Below are 18,689 nucleotides of genomic sequence, written 5' to 3'. Positions count from 1 at the left end.
GTCCATGCCATTGTATTTCTCATTTCTATGTATGGCTGTGAAAGCTAGAGAGTGGAGAAAGTGGATAAGAAGAGAATCAACTCATTTGGAATGAGGTCCTGGAAGAGAATTCTGTAGATACTGTGGACTGCTAAAAAGACCAAAAAAAGAGGATTCTAGAGCAAATCAAACATGAACCCTAGTGATGACTAAATTGAGCCTGTCATACTTTGGACATATCATGAGAAGACATGACTCAGGGCCAAAATAGATGGCCCAGATGGAGTGGCATGAAGCTGTCCCACCCAAAAATGGATTGGGGCCATGGCAGCTGCAGGCCATGGTGTTGGCCAAAAAAAGGAGCTGTTTTCAACTGCTACCTTTTTGGCCAAGGAAAAGCCACCTTTAGCAGCTCTTCCACAGCCCTGCCGTGGCTTCCCAGCATGATGGGGGCCTGCAATGTGTAATGCCACACTCCCAAGATGCACAGAAGCTGCCCCAAAGGTAGCTTTTAGTGCTGGTCTGTATTGGACCTCAGTAAACAATAATGCTTAGTAAAGTACAAGGCAAGAGGAAAAGAGTAAGAGCACATTCCAAATGGATAGACTCAGTCTGTAAGACCTGAGCAGGGTGGTAGATGATGGGGGGATTTGGAGGTCTCTCATTCATAGGGTCACTATAAGTGGAAATTGACGTGATGGCAATTAACAACAAAATGCACCCAAGATTGCACCAATACAGTTGAGAAGGCTCCCAGTTGGAATATCAGTAGACCTCAACACACATTAAGCTCTTCTGGGATACAAACTAAGATGATCAGGAATACCAAACACACCAAATCACATGGAACAGGCCAAGCAAGTAGAAGCCCATTGTAAAGCATGAAAGAAAGAAAAAGAAAAAGAAATAAAGAATTCTTGTCTGAATTAAAACAACGGTCAAAATGGAAATAATACTGAAATCAATAATTATCAGGATTGTGTCCTGAAGTCTTTGTCCTGACTGAGATTATTCACATTGGCCTGAAAATGGATTTCACGATGAAGAGAGGAAACATACTGTGCAGAAATGCCATCTTCAGCCAATGGGACCACTGTGAAATCCAAGTCAGTCATAAAACTTAACAAATGCTTGAAATATTTACAACTCTCTGCAAATGTAATGGCACCTTTACCAAATACTTTTATTAAATTGCAAATTTTATGTGCCATAATGCCATGCACAATAAATTAGCAATGCCCTTATCAATCTCATGGTGGATATGAAGGCAATCCAGAAGGGGGAAAAATCATGTTTAGTGTTAAGGATAAATAAAGTAAAAAACATTTTATTGCTTCGTGACAGAAGATTATAAAATACCTTACAATAATAGAGCACACGCCACAGTCCATAGAAGCAAAGGGATTGTCTTATAATGGAAAGAGCTAAAATTCAAAGTGGGGGAAAAGAGATCATGTCTGGAAGTATTATATAGTATTAAATCTTAGAATATTCTAGGGAGGGCATCATAAAATCTTTAAGGAAATAAAGCTTAAGCTCCAAAAGACATGCAATTTTTGGAAGTCTGCTGATGCTTCTGCTTGGTGGATTTAACAGAGTTTCATAATACATAAATGCAGTTTGCTACCTTAATTCTGACTAAGGTATTGAACATATAGTAATACCATGGCTTACATATAGATGACCCTTCACTGCCAATGTGAAGGGATGCATCTTCAGTCACATCATCTCCATATTGGCTGCAGCGAGATCTACAAGCAAAAGACTCCTTCTAACAATGATTCTCTTTCCATCAGTGTTATCTGGTGGAAGACCCTGAAAGTGGGGCATTTCAGGGACAGGGAAGGAGCACTGGTAGCTTTGGATCTGATGGCTCCACAGATCCTCCATAGGCCAGATCATTGGGCTTCCTAGCTACAACAGCTGAGAAATGCCACAATACAGTACTTCCAACCAAAAAGGCCAGCCTTCTCTCAATTTTCTGTCTCGGTTTGCACAGGCTAGTGGGGCCTTACTCATCCCTAAACTTACTTTGCATTCTTCTGCCTGTTGCATATTTCCTGTTGTCTTAAGTCATTGCAGGTATAATATGGATGGGAAGAATATTTGCTAAAAAATTGTAAGTCATCTTGGGTCCCATGTGAGGAGATGGTGTTGTAGGCTACATCCACGCTGTATAAATAATCCAGTTTGACACCACTTTAACTGCCATGGCTCCATGCTATAGAATTCTGGGGTTTGTAATTTGTTGTGGTATCAGAGCTCTCTGACAGAAGTGGCTAAATGTCTCACAAAACTACAGTTCCCAGAAGTCGATTATTTATGCAGTGTGTTTTGCACCATAGATGGAACTGCTTAGAACTAACAATAGGATTCAGGCCCCTAACTGCTGAGGGTAACAATTTAGCTTTGTGTGCATGTTTAGATTTACACTGTACATTGATTGGGTTTATTTTAAGTGTGTGAGTTAAATTAAATATATATATTTCTGATTTAAAGTATTTTCAGATATATTTTTAAATGTAATTTTTGATACAATCTGTTGACTAATCTGAAGTATGATGCTACTGCAAGACTTTCTTTTAAAAAAATTGTCACAGATTTAATTATGGTTGCTCATTTTGTATATTTTTACAGCCATCTTTGATGTTGTAGCCACCAGTTTCTCACTCTGCTGTCAAGCAGAAACCTTGCTGAGCTGTGTTTTCTATAGATATTATGTTTTAAATGCTTTGAAACTATTAGTGTTTTAAGGGTATTGTTTACTTAATTTTTGTAAACTTTTTATTATTACAAATAGTTTTAGCTCTATTTTATTTTTAACCCATCTTGGAAGCCACTTTGGGAGAAAGATGGGATAGAAATCAATCAATCAGTCAATCAATTCATTACCTTGTGTGGCAAAGTCAGAGGCCAATGGTGATGATAACAACAATGAGAACAATAAAATGTTGAAATTTATTTCTTTTTTGCTTGTTTCAGAGATTGCCCTACGTTTCATTTCTCCTCTAAGTTATAGTTTCTTTCTAAAATTATTGGAGTTTGCTCATTATATATTTTATTGTAGGAAGCATTGTCTGTTCTCTCTAATGTGTTTGCTAAAAGGAAGGGAAAAATTGTCACTGATGTTCATTGTAACTTTTTATGTATCCTTTTATTCAGTCTCCTAATGAAGAATTTAATGTGCAGAAAGTACTGGGATTGAGATTGATCCACTATCTGCTAGTTCTTTTTTCCCCCTTTTTCCTTTTGGCAACTGTGTTGGTTCATTTTGGGGTGATACTTAGCCTTTCCTGGTGAGTGAAGAATTTGCCATAGTGATGTTTTACTTAGTGGAGTAAACTCAAGCATGGTTTAACAACATTTGTGTCCATTCTTAACCATGATTTAGATCACCATGGTCAACCATGTTCCAATATCGTATATAGAAACTGTCTTTCATTTCAGACACACAAGGTGTAGTTTCATTACACAGTTAAACAGTAATCCCAGCACTGATTCTAAGGTGGTGGGCGGCAGCGGCAGGCAGGATTGTTGTTGCTGTTATCATTTTCATTATCAATAGCAATAGCAAGCATATTTCTATACTGCTTATCAGTGAACCAGCACTCCCTAAGCAGTTTACAATGTGTAACAAGCTGGGTACTCATTTTACCAACCTACGAAAGGATGGAAGGCTGAGTTGCTCTTGGAGCCCTCCTCTAGGTTCGAACTTACAATCTTGTGGCTGCAATACCAGCATTTAACCACTGTGCCACCAGGACTTCTTTTAATCATAATCATAATCATAATCATTATTGATTACTTGCAGGTACTTCCATAGGGATGGTAAATTACTTTCCCCAACATCATCATTGAAATATCTTAAATGTGAGGAAACTTGCTGTTATTGCCTTCAAGTCATGTCTGACTTTGGTGAACCTAAGGCAAAGTTATCGTGGAGTTTTCTTGGCAAGATTTGTTCAGAGGAGGTTTGTCATTACCTTCCCCTGAGGATGGAAGAGTGTGATTTGCCCAAGGTCACCCAGTGGGTTTAATAGCTGAACTGGGAATCGAACCCTGGTCTCCAGGAATCATAGTCCAACACTCAAACCACTACCTCACACTGGCTCTCATAAAGACTCTCACACGCACAGTATATACAAGAGTTTCCATCTATTTGTTTACTGTAGCTTACTTTAGTTCATAGTGCATGGGACTTCAAGCAGCATTTGTTTTGTTTTTATTTCTGAGTGGGCTAAACAACTACAACGTTCATATTTCTGAATGCTTGAAACTACCAATAGGATCCAATCCAGAATTTCTTTCTGGATGGAAGGGCTAGGATTTGAGGTGGAAATACAATTTAACACATGGCTTTGGGGTAGCTGAGAAGTGTGTGATATGGCAAAAGTTACCAACATTAAAATAAGTTGTGGAAATCATCATAACAAAACTTCATCATTTTGAATTAGCTATAAAAGAGACATACTAATTGGAAGTGTTGGTTGACTTCTGTGTTGACGTCTAATGCAATATTCTGATTCCTGCCATTAATTTTCCCACCTCCAAGTCAAATAGGTTAATGTGATTGGTTAGAGCATATATGTTGTTTCAGCATGTTTATTCTTGTGTGCTGTTTGGTTCACCTGAAGAATGACATTACAAATTTTCATACATTTTTAACCCCTCAAAATGAACTAAATCTAATTCTCATCCATCCCTAATATTACTTCCAAAATAGATATGAAAGGGAGAAGGGGGATTCTGACAGCTCAAAAAGGAGAAAAGTACATATCACAAAATATTGGTTTGGGAGATGACTTCTATTATCTGGAGATCATATATGAGAGGAAGAGGCAATGTTAAAAACAAGGCTATTCACTTTGCATAGGGGCAGATGACTTTCCTGGCTTATGGGACATTTGACCCACTGACACACCCCAAATCCAATGCAGGGTACACCATTGCTGGATTTGCCACTAATGCTGTAGGAACTTTGGAAGTTGGCCCAATTTGCCACAACAAAATTGTTTGTTTGTTTGTTTGTTTGTTTTAATGGTGCAAAAGGCAACTAAAGTGGCCTCCTGCACCACAGGTAGAATATCAGCTTCCCTTCCTGAAACAACAAGAAAGGAAAGGAAGGGAGGCAGATGCCATAAATTTTGATGGGGTGATTGATGGTAGTAGTAGTTGCTACTACTGATTGTGAAGTTATTAAGATGTTATGTGGCTGGAAAACAGAGATGTGCAGCCCCAGACTAACGACAGCCCAAGTCTGACTTATCAGAACGAGGCAATAAGTAACCACTTGCCCAGGACTTTTGTAAGGCCTAGTGAAAAAATGGAATGAAACTGAAAACTTTTTCTTTTACTGTGGCAGGGTAGAGAAGGACTAGATCAATCACTGGTGAGCACACTGGGAAATCTTTATGGTTAAAGGTAATTCCCAGACTTGCCCTTAAGGATTGTGAACCCCCAGAGATGGCAAAAGGAGCAACCTTTGCCCAGAATGGTCAAAGTCATGAAGTGTGGTGGGGGCATGAGTCAAAAGACTTTACCTCTAGGCAGCTAACTAGGTATATGTGGGGCATGTAGTGCTGTTGAATCTTTCATAACACCCTAGCAAAAAGGAGGATGAAGGTGACACTGGTTCAGTTAATTCTGGGCACAGATACCTGGTCTTGCTGCAGATTTTACCATAACAGGTTACAATTGTGGCCCTAATTCACTCAGTATCTGTGTCTCAATTCTTTTCATTTGGGTGGGGTGCAAATAAGTCACCCAGGGGTTCTCTTTTCTTCCTTAGTGACATTTCTAATGATACCTACATTAAAAAGACTATGATGAATTCCTTTAATATGATGGATTCCTTATTTCCACTTGGAAGGACAAGAAAGGGGAAAAATCTATGTCTCAAAAATTCTACACAATTCAATATTGTAAAGATTAATCAACCTTATAATGATATAATAAAGAGGTAGAAAAAAAGATGCTCTAGATATGCATGACCTTTGTGAAATAAAAGAAGAAGAAGATAGGGCTGGATCCATATCTAGCCATACCTAGAGCAGACCCATTGAAATTAATGCAACTTTCATACTAAAGTAACAAGTTATTCTTAGGTCTTTTTGATTTCAATGTGTCTATGAAAAGTATGGTAAATCTCAACAGAGCCTATAGTTAAAAAGCCATTTCTCGAAGGATTGATAGTGAATTTCAGAATACCTGTTTCAGGATACCAGTTAAGTAGGCTACTTGACTACATTTTTAAAACTGGGTTTTAAAAGGGGGATGAGCTATTTTTGAAAGATTTCTTTCCCTGTTCTGTATCACCCTGGGAGCCTTGCGGGGTGATAGGCAATGTGCCAATACTTTACATAAATCAATAAAAATCATCCCTTTTTCCTTCTCCTGGATGATTAGACTCTTTGTCTCGGGGTGGCAAATTGACTTTTGGGTTTGCAGCTATTCCTTCCACAGGTATGGAAGCTATTTGGGTACAAGATCTTATTTCTATCAGCAGTTTGGCACTGATATGACTCCTGTACAATAACAACTGCAAGAGGAGAGTCCACAAAACAGAATAGATTTGCTGAGCCTATAGTGATGGATCTGCTGACCAGCCTGCTCTGCTGGCTCAGATCTATTGGCAGAAGAGCCAGAGGAGGGATAGAATCAGGAAGGAGCTAAGTTAGGTCTGTTTCAAACTTCCAACCAAGTATAGCAGCTCATAAAATGCTTCTTGTCATTTTGTGAATTGTGATTAGGGGCTAATCTGCAATACAGAATTAATGTAGCTTGACATTGTTTTAACTGTCATGGCGCAATGCTATGGAATTCTGGGATTTGTACTTTTGTGAGAAATTTAGCCTTATCTGTCAGAGTGCTCTGGTGCCACTAATAACTACAAATCCCAGAATTCCATAACATTGGGCCATGGTAGTTAAAGCAATGCCAAACAGCTTTATTTCTGCAGGTCAAATTAGACCTAGGATTCCCAGATCTCAGGTGCTAGATTCCCTTCTAGCAATAGCAAGTAAATTTCTATATTGCTCACTGATATGCCATCATCCAGAGAGGGAGAAGGGTAAGCCAGTTCCATCAGGCCTTCCCTGAAAGAAGAGAGAAAGGCAAGCCATCCAGCCTGAAGGGAGTGAAATGGCAGGCCCAACACCATCAGGCCTATCCTTAAGAAACAGAGCCCTCCCTCCAGTCCATCTGCCTTGGTCCAGGCCTCAGAGGGAAAGATGAACTCCAGGACCTGATCCCCTTCCCCACAACCATTCTCTTCTCTTTTTGTATCATGTCTTCTTAGATTGTAAGCTAGAGGGCAGGGAACCGTCTAATTAAAAGATTGTATGTACAGTGCTGTGTAAATTTACAGCACTATATAAATAAAGCTTAATAATAATAATAATAATAATAATAATAATAATAATAATAATATATTGAGTGGTTTACAAAGTATAAGCTAATTGCCCCCACCAAGATGGGTACTCATTTTAATGACCTATGGAAGCATGTCAGGCTGAATGAACCAAGAGCCTTTGGCTGGTATTGAACTCACAACCTTATGGTTTGTGAGTGAGTGGCTGCAATACAGGCATTTAACCACTGCACCATGAAGGTTGTGAGTTCAATATCAGCCAGGGGCTCCAGGTCAACTCAGTAAGCAGTATAGAAATGTACTTGCTATTGCTAGAAAGGAGTCTAGCACCCGAGATCTGGGAATCGTTGGTCTAATCTTCACTGCAGAAATAATGCCATTTGGCATTGGTTTAATTGCCATGGCCCAATGTTACGGAATTCTGGGATTCAGTCCTTCCTGAATCTTCATTCGTGAAGTAAAGCCAGAGAGAGATACTCTTAATGTTTTAAATTGTACTGTATTTTAATGCTGTGAAGCTGCTCTGAGTCCCAGTCCTGGGAAAATAAAATAAAATAAATAGAATACTCTGTACAGTATGGGTTGATGCTGAATGTATAACATATCCAGCTTAATGACATCACCAAGACTCTCCTTCTATGACATCGCAAAGGATCATCCCAAGATCTTGATTTTTAGCAGGGAAATCTAAGGGCCTGGGATATTCCTGAGCTGGCAAACCAAGGCACCATGGGGTTCTACCTTGGGTCCAGTCTTGGTTAACATCTTTATAGGTGATTTGGATGAAGGAATAGAGGGGATGACACTGAACTGGAAGGGGTAACTAATACTTCAGGAAAGAGAAACAGATTTCAAGATCATTTTAAGAGTTTGGAAAATGGAGTCAAAATTTAAGGTCTTTAGGGAGGAAAAAAACAACAACCCAGATGCATGGATATAGAATAGGTGATCCCCATTTGGACAACTGCAACATGAAAAGACTTTAGGACAGTGCAATGGTTAAAAACTTTGGCTTTCCATATGTTTTGGACTTCAGTTTCCAGAAGCCCCAGCTTAATCAGTGGTCAGGCATTTTGGGAACTGAATGTTGATATATTTGGAGGACCAAAGTTTCAGAAACAATGTTCTAAGGAATGTTGTTGTATGCCTTCAAATCATTTCCAACTCATGGTGATTCTAAGGGTTTTCATAGGGTTTTCTGGGGCTGTGAAAATCTCTCACAGGGTTTTCACATGCAAAAATCACTACAAATCATGCTGGCTAAGCAAAATAAACAAGAATCAGCAGTCTGATGTACTAAGGGGGAAAGCCAACATAATTCTAAAATACATCTCCATAACTAGAATGTCCAGATCAAGGGCATGCTATTTTGTTTTGGTAAGACCTCACTGGGAATATTGTGTCCCATTCTGGACACCACAGTTTTAGGAAGATTGCTGGGAAGCTGGAATATGTCCTGAGGTACCCAAGATGGTAAAAGATTTAGTAACCAAACAGTATGAAGGTAGACATATATATTCCTTGTGCTGTAATCCATCATAGCTCCAACAATGTGAATGACATTCATAAAGTAGCAGAATCAGTGGGGGACTTGAAGACCATCCAGTGTAACCATTTGCTCATTGCAGCAAAAAGCTGAGCAAGACTATCTGCCACAGATGGCTCTCCCTCTGCAGAACTCAGTTGAACAGGAGTGTGGATGTAGATAGTTACAAATAACACATTGCTTGTAATTAATTTTTTCTCCCCAATAATGAAGGTATAACAACATAACATTAGAAATGTAACTTGGCATGGGTTTGGAAGCAATGCTCAACTAGACATAGGGAGCATGGCTTTTGTAATCTAGGACAGTGGCTTGTAGCAGTCAGCTGCATTTTTAAGTGATAAAAAGACAACTAGTTTAGTTACTTTGAGGAATAAAAATGAATAAAATACCATTGCCTCTCCATATCCATGGATTCTTTACCTACAGATTCAAACATACATGGCATTAAAATAATCAAACAATACATAAATATGAAAAAGCAAACATTTTGTCATTTTATATATGGAGCACCATTTTCCTATACCATGGGACTTGAACATTCATGGATTATAGTATCCACGAGTGGTACAGGAACCAAACCCAAGTTCCACAGGCCCAGGTTTTTTTTGGTTTTGTTTTGTTTTTTGAAGATTGAAACTGTGATAAGGATCTATATTTTTTTCCCTTGAGCTTGGAACTATTGTGATGAATAGCTTTCATAAAGGAACCTTCTGAGTAATGAACCACCATCATTCTACGTAACTAGTCCCAGTGTTAAACTGCTCTACTTGAACAGCCCTTATTATCAAGACATTTCTTGTAATGTTCACAATCTGCCTTCCCAGAGCATAAGGCTATTGTAGCAAAGAACAAATCTTTGCCCTCTTCTATGTGACAGACTTTCAAGTGTCCAAAGAGTACTTTCATGCTCTCTTCCCTGTCTTCTCTTCTCTTTAGATTAAACATATCTAGTTTTTTTTCCATCTTTCTTTATAATATTTGTTTTTCATGCCACTGATCATCTTCACTGTCCTGCACTAACCCATTATCTGCACCTGCATACTGGTTAAATCTGGCTCCCTTCAGGTCAACAAACTCTATAGAGGAAATGAGTTTCCACATTGCCATGGTTAAGTGTGAAAGAGAACCCGAAGCAGAAGAGGTAAAATAATAAGAAATTTCCAGTAGATCCCTTCCTTCTGAAAATGAAATGATCTTAAATATTAATGAGTGCATAAGACCCTGACGATCTCAATGCAAACATTTTATGATGATCTGTACAATGCTTCTGACCTATGAAGATCATTAATTTCCAAACTAATAGCCCATCTGCGTCTGTACAACTTCTAAAGCCCGATTTGTCAGATTTGTATTATACAAAGAATATTGCTAATTATGTAAAACATAATGGGATGCTGTGCCGCATTATAGAAAAACAGGGAGGAAAAAGGAGATAATTATCAGTATTATAAAATCTTCAGTACCAGAAGACCTTAAATGCTATACGGACAAATGAAATTGTGATCATCTAGTAATTTCTTCATCTGACAATGATTGCCCTTTAGGAAGAAATGGATATAATTCCCATAGTCTAATGTTTAAGCTTTTGAGAAATTAGAGGCTCAGTACAATGATCTTTTCCCTCTCTCACTTAAAAATATAATTTTCTGATTAAAAACTATTGCAGCTTCCCTAGAATGAGCATACTCAACTGTTCTCATTTATTCTCTTTCTTCTTCATGAGCTTTATTTACCTCCTCTTCATTTAACTAGACAATCACTTGTCTTTTTTTCTTTTTAAATTTAAACACTGGATCGAATCCATTTCATATGTGTCAGTGTAGGTGTACTTATTTTAATAGGATTTACACCAAGAACATGAAAAGATACCAAAGGCTATCTAGTCCAGCACACTGCTCACCCAAATATCAGCTAGTTATATAATGAGAAGCTCACAAGACAAACATGAGTGCAACAGCTTTCGGCTACCTTCCAGAGGGCGTTTTCTGTTGTCGCCCCCAGATTGTGGAACGACCTGCCGGACGAGATCCGTCAATTGACATCTTTAGACAGCTTTAAAAAGGATCTCTTCCGGCAGGCCTTTCCTGGATAGATAATCCCACCCTCAAGAACCTTCTTCTCATGAGAGTCCCTAAGGTCATCTCTGGAAATTTGAGTGGATTGCTGCCACAGTTTGCTGTTTTGTTTTTGTCTGTTTTGTAACGGTGTGTATGTGTTATGTTGTTTAATTTGTTGGTTTTAATTATAAGTGATTTAATAACTTTTTAAGGGGGGGAGAGGGAAGTTTTTGTATATATTGTATTGTATTTTATTATTGTTAGCCGCCCCGATTGACCTCAAAGGGGCGGGATATAAATTAAAAAAATGTATTATTTATTATTATTATTATTATTAAATAATAATAAATAATAAAAGTTTTATTTTTATACCGCCCTTCTTCAAATCAGGGCGGTGCACAACAAAATTATGCAATACAATAAACACCAGAACAAATACAATATACAAAAGCCATATCACAAATAAAAACCTAAACATATTAAAAACATTACAACCTCAAGCCAGTCTGCAATGCTGGCAGAGGGGGGGGGGGGTGAATAGACAATCTGGGGGGAAGTATTCAGGGGTAGGCCTGTTCAAATAGGTTTTTAACCCCTTCTTAAATTGGGGTAGGGAGGTGGCTGCGCGGAGCTCTGTGGGCAGCGAGTTCCAGAGGCTGGGGGCTGAGATCGTAAAGGCCCTCTTGGAAGTAGAAACTAATCTAGCCTCCGGAACTCTTAAAAGTTGCTGCCCAGATGATCTGAGTGTGCGGAGCGGATTATATGGGGAGAGGTGGTCCATCAGATACCCTGGGCCCAAGCCATTTAGGGCTTTATAGGTAACGACCAACACCTTGTATTGTGCCCGGAAGCGAATAGGCAGCCAGTGCAGCTCTTTGAGCACTGGTGTTATGTGACTGGCCCTAGGTGTATTAGTGACCAGTCGGGCTGCCATATTCTGCACTAATTGCAGCTTCCGGGTATGGTACAAGGGTTGCCCCATGTAGAGCGCATTGCAGAAGTCCAAGCAAGAGGTTACCAGAGCATGTACAACAGTTTCAAGGTCCCTCTGGCCCAGGTAGGGACGCAGCTGGCGTATCCGCCGAAGCTGATAACAGGTGCTCCTGACTGTCGCATCCACTTGAGATGTAAGGTGGAGCGACGAGTCAAGGAGCACCCCCAGACTGCGTACAGAGTCCTTCACGGGGAGCGTGACCCCGTTCAGGACAGGTAGAATTACCGCCATCCCTGGACCAGGAGAACCTATCACAAGTACTTCCGTTTTCTCTGGATTCAGGCTGAGTCTGTTTTCCCTCATCCAGCCCATTACCAACTCCAAACAGGCCACGAGAGGAGAGATGCCATCCCCGGTTACTGCATCAGCCGGAGGCATAGAGAAGACTATTTGGGTGTCATCAGCGTACTGATAACCCCGCGCCCCATGTCTCCGGATGATCTCTCCCAGCGGTTTCATGTAAATGTTAAAAAGCATGGGAGACAGAATGGCTCCTTGAGGGACCCCAGATGTTAGGGGTCTCCTGTCGGAGCACACGTCTCCCAGCTGCACCATCTGGAACCTCCCAGAGAGGTAGGACTGGAACCACTGGAGCGCAGTGCCGCTGATTCCCACCTCTGCCAGGCGCTCCAGAAGGATACCATGGTCTATGGTATCGAAAGCCGCTGAGATGTCCAAGAGCACGAACAGGGACACGCTACCCCTGTCAATGCCCAGACGGAGATCATCGACCAAGGCGACCATAGCAGTCTCAACCCCGTAGCCCGCCCGAAAGCCGGTTTGAAATGGGTCTAGATAATCCGTTTCATCCAGGATCGATTGGAGCTGGAGAGCAACCGCCCTCTCAATCACCTTCCCCAAAAATGGCAGTAGCGAAACTGGCCGATAATTATTATGCAACAGGGGGTCAAGGGAGGGCTTTTTTAACAAAGGTTTTACTATGGCCAATTTCAAATTAGATGGAAATTGCCCATCCCTCAAGGATGTATTAATAATCCGGTGTAACAATGATGTCACAACCGCCCCCCCCCCCTGTGCCGCTAGCCATGAGGGAGAGGGATCGAGGGACCATGTTGTCTTCCTAACACTCCGAAGGATCCTGTCCACATCCTCGGTACTAACAGACTCAAACTGATCCAGTATAACTGAGTCCACGGAAGCTCTGGATGCCTCTGCTCTAGGTTCTGCTCTAATGCTGGCTTCAAGACCTTCGCTTATCCGAGAGGTTTTATCCGCGAAGAAGTTGTTAAATTGGTCACAGCAGGCCTTAGAAGGTTCAAGGATCTGGTTCGGGGCAGGAGGGAGCTGAGTGAGCTCCCTGACTACCCTGAACAACTCTGCTGGACATGACTCCGCGGACGCGATACGAGCACCATAGAACGAATTCTTAGCTGCCCGTATCGCCTCTCCATAGTCCTCCAAGAGGCGGTCTAGGAGAGTCTTGTCGGCTAAGCGTAGGTGTTTCCGCCAGCGATGCTCTAGCTGTCGCAGGACCCGCTTCCGTGCCCGGAGATCTTCCATATACCAGGGCTTTCGTTTGGAAGCGGGCCTGAGAGGGCGCTTGGGAGCGATGCTTTGTATAGCCCTAGAAAGACCGGTATCCCAGATACCAGTCAGGGCATCAACAGAATCGCCGTCATTTCCAACCATATACCCCTCTAAGGCTTCCTGGAACCTTTTGGGTTCCATCAGCCTTCGAGGGTGGACCATTCGAATAGGTCCGCCACCCCCGGGAGGGATCTGGGTAGAAGCCTTGATCTTTGCCTCCACCAGGAAGTGATCCGTCCATGACAAGGGGGAAATATTAGATATTTCCACCCACGGATTTTCCATGTCCATACAAAAAACCATATCGAGTGTATTACCCGCAGAATGCGTCAGACCCAAGACCAGTTGGGACAGGCCCATGGAAGTCATGGTATCCATGAATTCCCGAGCCGCACCGGATGGAACATAGTTGGCCGCGAAGGGAATGTTGAAATCACCCAGGACAAGTAGCCTGGGTGTTTCCAACATCAGCTCCGAGACCAGCTGTGTCAGCTCGTTAAGGGAGTCTGTTAGCGCACGAGGTGGCCGGTACACCAACAAAATCCCTAGACTGTCCCTGGCCTTCAACGTCAAGTAAATACACTCGATGTAGGAAGTTTGACGAACATGGTTCCTGGAAAGAGACAAGGTGTTCTTATGGATCAAAGCGACACCCCCCCCCCGCCCACCTAGCCTGGTCTGGTCCTTCACTGAGTACCCGACTGGCAGGGCCTGAGCCCACACAGGTTCCCCTTCAGGCCCAAGCCAGGTCTCAGTAATGCAAGCCAGGTCACAGTTGTTGTCCTCAAGCATATCATGAACAATGTGGGACTTGTTCTTAATGGACCTGGCATTGCACAGGAGCAGAGACAGGGTTTGTGGTATGGTTGGAATGACCCTCAGGTCCCTTTGGTTAGGAGAGGGACCGGAAGGAGAGATAGATATTAAACATCTATCTCGCCTTCCCCTGTAACGCAAATCCGCACTCCTACCACCATACCTTCCCCTGCCCCACACTACCTCAATAGGAGCCTCGTGCTTATCTAGGTGTTTATCCTCCACCTCCCCAACCGAGACATATCCCCCATCCATACCCTCCTTCTCCCCCCATGATGCAGCAATGATGGAAGGGGAAAGATGCGACAATCATTCCCTGCTGCTTGCTAGCACACAAGAACAAAAAAACAAAAAGCCAAAAAAGCCCCCCACCCAACAGCACACAGTCCTTCCCGAGCTGGGCGCTCCTTCCCGGTGGCGTGGGGGCTGGCGCTGGCGTTTCTCCAGGGGGCCGGCTGGCCGGCCTTTAGAGGGAGCCGCTCCCACCGGCTCCTCCCCCTTCCAAAGACGCCGCGCCAGGCGGCAACAGAGTCCCTCTCTGCGCTGGGCGCTCCTTCCCGGTGGCGTGGGGGCTGGCGCTGGCATTTCTCCAGGGGGCCGGCAGGCCGGCCTTTAGAGGGAGCCGCTCCCACCAGCTCCTCCCCCTTCCAAAGACGCCGCGCCAGGCGGCAACAGAGTCCCTCTCTGCGCTGGGCGCTCCTTCCCGGTGGTGTGGGGGCTGGCGCTGGCGTTTCTCCAGGGGGGCGGCAGGACGGCCTTTAGAGGGAGCCGCTTCCACCGGCTCCTCCCCCTTCCAAAGACGCCACACCAGGCGGCAACAGAGTCCCTCTCTGCCCTGGGCGCTCCTTCCCGGTGGCGTGGGGGCTGGGGCTGGCGCTGGCGTTTCTCCAGGGGGCCGGCAGGCCGGCCTTTAGAGGGAGCCGCTCCCACCGGCTCCTCCCCCTTCCAAAGACCACAGCACCCTCCTGCATTTGTGTCCCCACATACTGATGCATAAATCCATGTTGCTTCTGATATTGAATGGCATATACAACCATCGTAATTGTAGCCATTGACAGCCTGTTTTGGCCTTGGCATAATGTTGCCTCCTGATATAATTACATCTACCCACAGTTAACTCCCATCCAACCTCTCTGATGTAAAACAAATCTCAACTTTATTCTAGAACTAAACAACAGCAACTGAAACAGGAGTTACAGGAGATAAAAAAAGACTAGTGAATGAAATGGGTGGTGAGACAAGATAGATAAAAGAGATGAGAAAACCATGTCTTCTAGTCTGCAGAAGAAGACAACTGAGGAAAACCATTCACATGACAAAACAATAGCACTATTATTCCACTTTAACAGCCATGCCTCAATCCTATAAATGCCTCTTCCTAAGCTACCAATTCAAAGCTTCCACAGGATGGTACCATAGCAATTAAAGTGGAATAATAGCACTATAATTCTGTAGTTTGAATGGACCCTTGGTCAGAGAATAGAGATCTGCTAGAGACAACCAACCAAACACAGTGCAAATACTCAAGGCCTGATCAATTGTTTACAGATTGTGCATGGAAAGCTACATTATAACTGCAAGCTAAGCCAGGAGTGGACAGTTGTGGGATGGTAGGGGGCCAGATGACTGTTCCAGGAGCATCTATTTCTCATTCACACACAGACACACGCTTCTTTGGCCCTTTATTTTTTTGGAGAGCATCACTATCTGCTTTTGTTTCACTACCATAAATAATTTTGTGTCATGGGCAAACATAGCCACTTAATTATTCACTCCTAAATAGCCCAAGTCATTAATAAACACATCAAGGACCATTATTAAACTTCATGCCATTAGCAAACAACAGAATAGTTCCAATGTACCTTACTGAGGGACCCCACTGCTTCATATCCTTCTGTTGAAAGAACCATCCACTTATTTTCTACTCTCTATTTCCCATTCTTTAAGCACTTTTGATCCTTAAGAAGACTGCTATTTATTGCTATATTTTCTCTGGGTTTTTTTTTAGTGAAGGCCTTATTCAAAAGCCTTAAAGAAGTCTGAGTAAACAGTGTCTACTGTCCACATGTTTCTTGACACTTCCAAAGAACTTTAAAAGGTTAGTATGACAAGACTTACCTTTGCAGAAGCTTTGCTGATCCTTTTCCAGCAAGGTTTGCCCTTCTACATGCTTGACAATTTTACCTTTAAAAATGTTTTCCATCAATTTACCCAGAACAGACACTAATCTAACTGGCCTATAATTTCCCTTTTAAAACTAGTTTTGTATTGGTGATTCTCCAGTCTTCTGGAAGATGTAAACCATTTTAGTTAGAACCCCAGCATTTTCATATTTGAGTTATCCAAGAATTCTCAAATGAATAGCATGTGGAAACTGGAGACCTGTTTGTTTCGCAATTTGTAGCAAAGTCATAAACGCCTCATCTCCATATTCTCACCTTCTGGAAACCTCAGTTCTGGCACAGGTGTCTGGCCTATATGCTCAGCAGTGAAGCTGTAGGAAAAAGAATTCATTTAGCTATTCAACAATCTTCTTATCTCACTTTAATATTTTGTTTAATTTTACTATTGTCCTCTAATGGTCCACCTGTCTCCTCAGATGGTGGATACCAGCATCCATGGATGCTCATGTCCCTTTATATACTATGGTGTTGTAAAATGGTGTTTTTTATATAAAATAGCAAAATTAAAGGTTGCTTTTTGGAATTTTTTGGGGTGTGGGGGTATTTTAAGCCATGGATGTTTGAATCTGTGGATGCAGAATCTGTGGATATGGAGGGCTGTCTGTGTTTAGTATAGAATCATAGAATCATAGAATCATAGAATCTTAGAGTTGGAAGAGACCACTAGGGCCATCCAGTCCAACCCCCTGCCATGCAGGAAATCCAAATCAAAGCATCCCTGACAGATGGCCATCCAGCCTCTGTTTAAAGACCTCCAAGGAAGGAGACTCTATCACCTTCCGAGGAAGTGCATTCCACTGTCGAACAGCCCTTACTGTCAGGAAGTTCCTCCTAATGTTCAGGTGGAATCTCTTTTCCTGTAGCTTGCATCCATTGTTCCGGGTCCTGTTCTCTGGAGCAGCAGAAAACAAGCTTGCTCCCTCCTCAATATGACATCCTTTCAAATATTTAAACAGGGCTATCATATCACCTCTTAACCTTCTTTTCTCCAGGCTAAACATCCCCAGCTCCCTAAGTCGTTCCTCATAGGGCATGGTTTCCAGACCCTTCACCATTTTTGTCGCCCTCCTTTGGACACGCTCCAGTTTCTCAATGTCCTTTCTGAATTGTGGCGCCCAGAACTGGACACAATATTCTAGGTGGGGCCTGACCAAAGCAGAATACAGTGGCACTATTACTTCTTTTGATCTAGACACTATACTTCTATTGATGCAGCCTAAAATAGCATTGGCCTTTTTAGCTGCCGCATCACACTGTTGACTCATGTTCAACTTGTGGTCTACTTGGACTCCTAGATCCCTTTCACACGTAGTTTCATTCAGCCAGGTGTCACCCATCCTATATCTGTGCATTTTATTTTTCCGCCCTAAGTGCAATACCTTACATTTGTCTGTGTTGAATTTCATTTTGTTAGCTTTGGCCCAGCTTTCTAGTCTATTCAGGTCATTTTGAATCTTGATCCTGTCCTCTGGGGTATTAGCTATTCCCCCTAATTTGGTGTCATCTGCAAATTTGATAAGTATGCTCCCAATTCTGTCATCCAGGTCATTGATAAAGATGTTGAATAGCACTGGGCCCAGGACAGAGCCCTGTGGGACCCCACTGGTCACTTCTCTCCAGGATGAAAAGGAGCCATTGTTGAGCACCCTTTCGGTTCGGCCGGTCAACCAATTACAGATCCATTTAACAGTTCCTTTGTCTAGCCCACATTTTACAAGCTTGTTTGCAAGAATGTCATGGGAAACCTTGTCAAAGGCCTTACTGAAATCAAGATATACTATATCCACAGCATTCCCTTCATCTACCAAGCTGGTAATTTTGTCAAAGAAAGAGATTAGATTTGTCTGGCATGACTTGTTTCTCTGAAACCCATGTTGACTTTTTGTGATTATGGCATTGCCTTCTAGATGTTCACAAACTCTCTGTTTAATGATCTGCTCCAGAATCTTTCCTAGAACTGATGTCAGACTAACTGGACGATAATTGTTGGGATCCTCTTTTTTCCCCTTTTTGAAGATGGGGACAACGTTTGCCCTCCTCCAGTCTGCTGGGATCTCTCCTGTTCTCCAGGAATTTTTAAATATGATTGCCAATGGCTCCGATATTACTTTTGCCAGTTCTTTTAATACCCTTGGATGGAGTTCATCTGGTCCCGGAGACTTAAATTCATTTAGATTAACAAGGTGTTCCTCTA

The sequence above is a fragment of the Sceloporus occidentalis genome, unplaced genomic scaffold, assembly GCF_023333645.1.
Source record: "Sceloporus occidentalis isolate IW3139 unplaced genomic scaffold, rSceOcc1.0.p SCAF_5, whole genome shotgun sequence".
Lineage (NCBI taxonomy): Eukaryota > Metazoa > Chordata > Lepidosauria > Squamata > Phrynosomatidae > Sceloporus > Sceloporus occidentalis.
The sequence above is the reverse complement of the archived record's forward strand: the minus strand, read 5'-3'. Positions refer to the sequence as shown.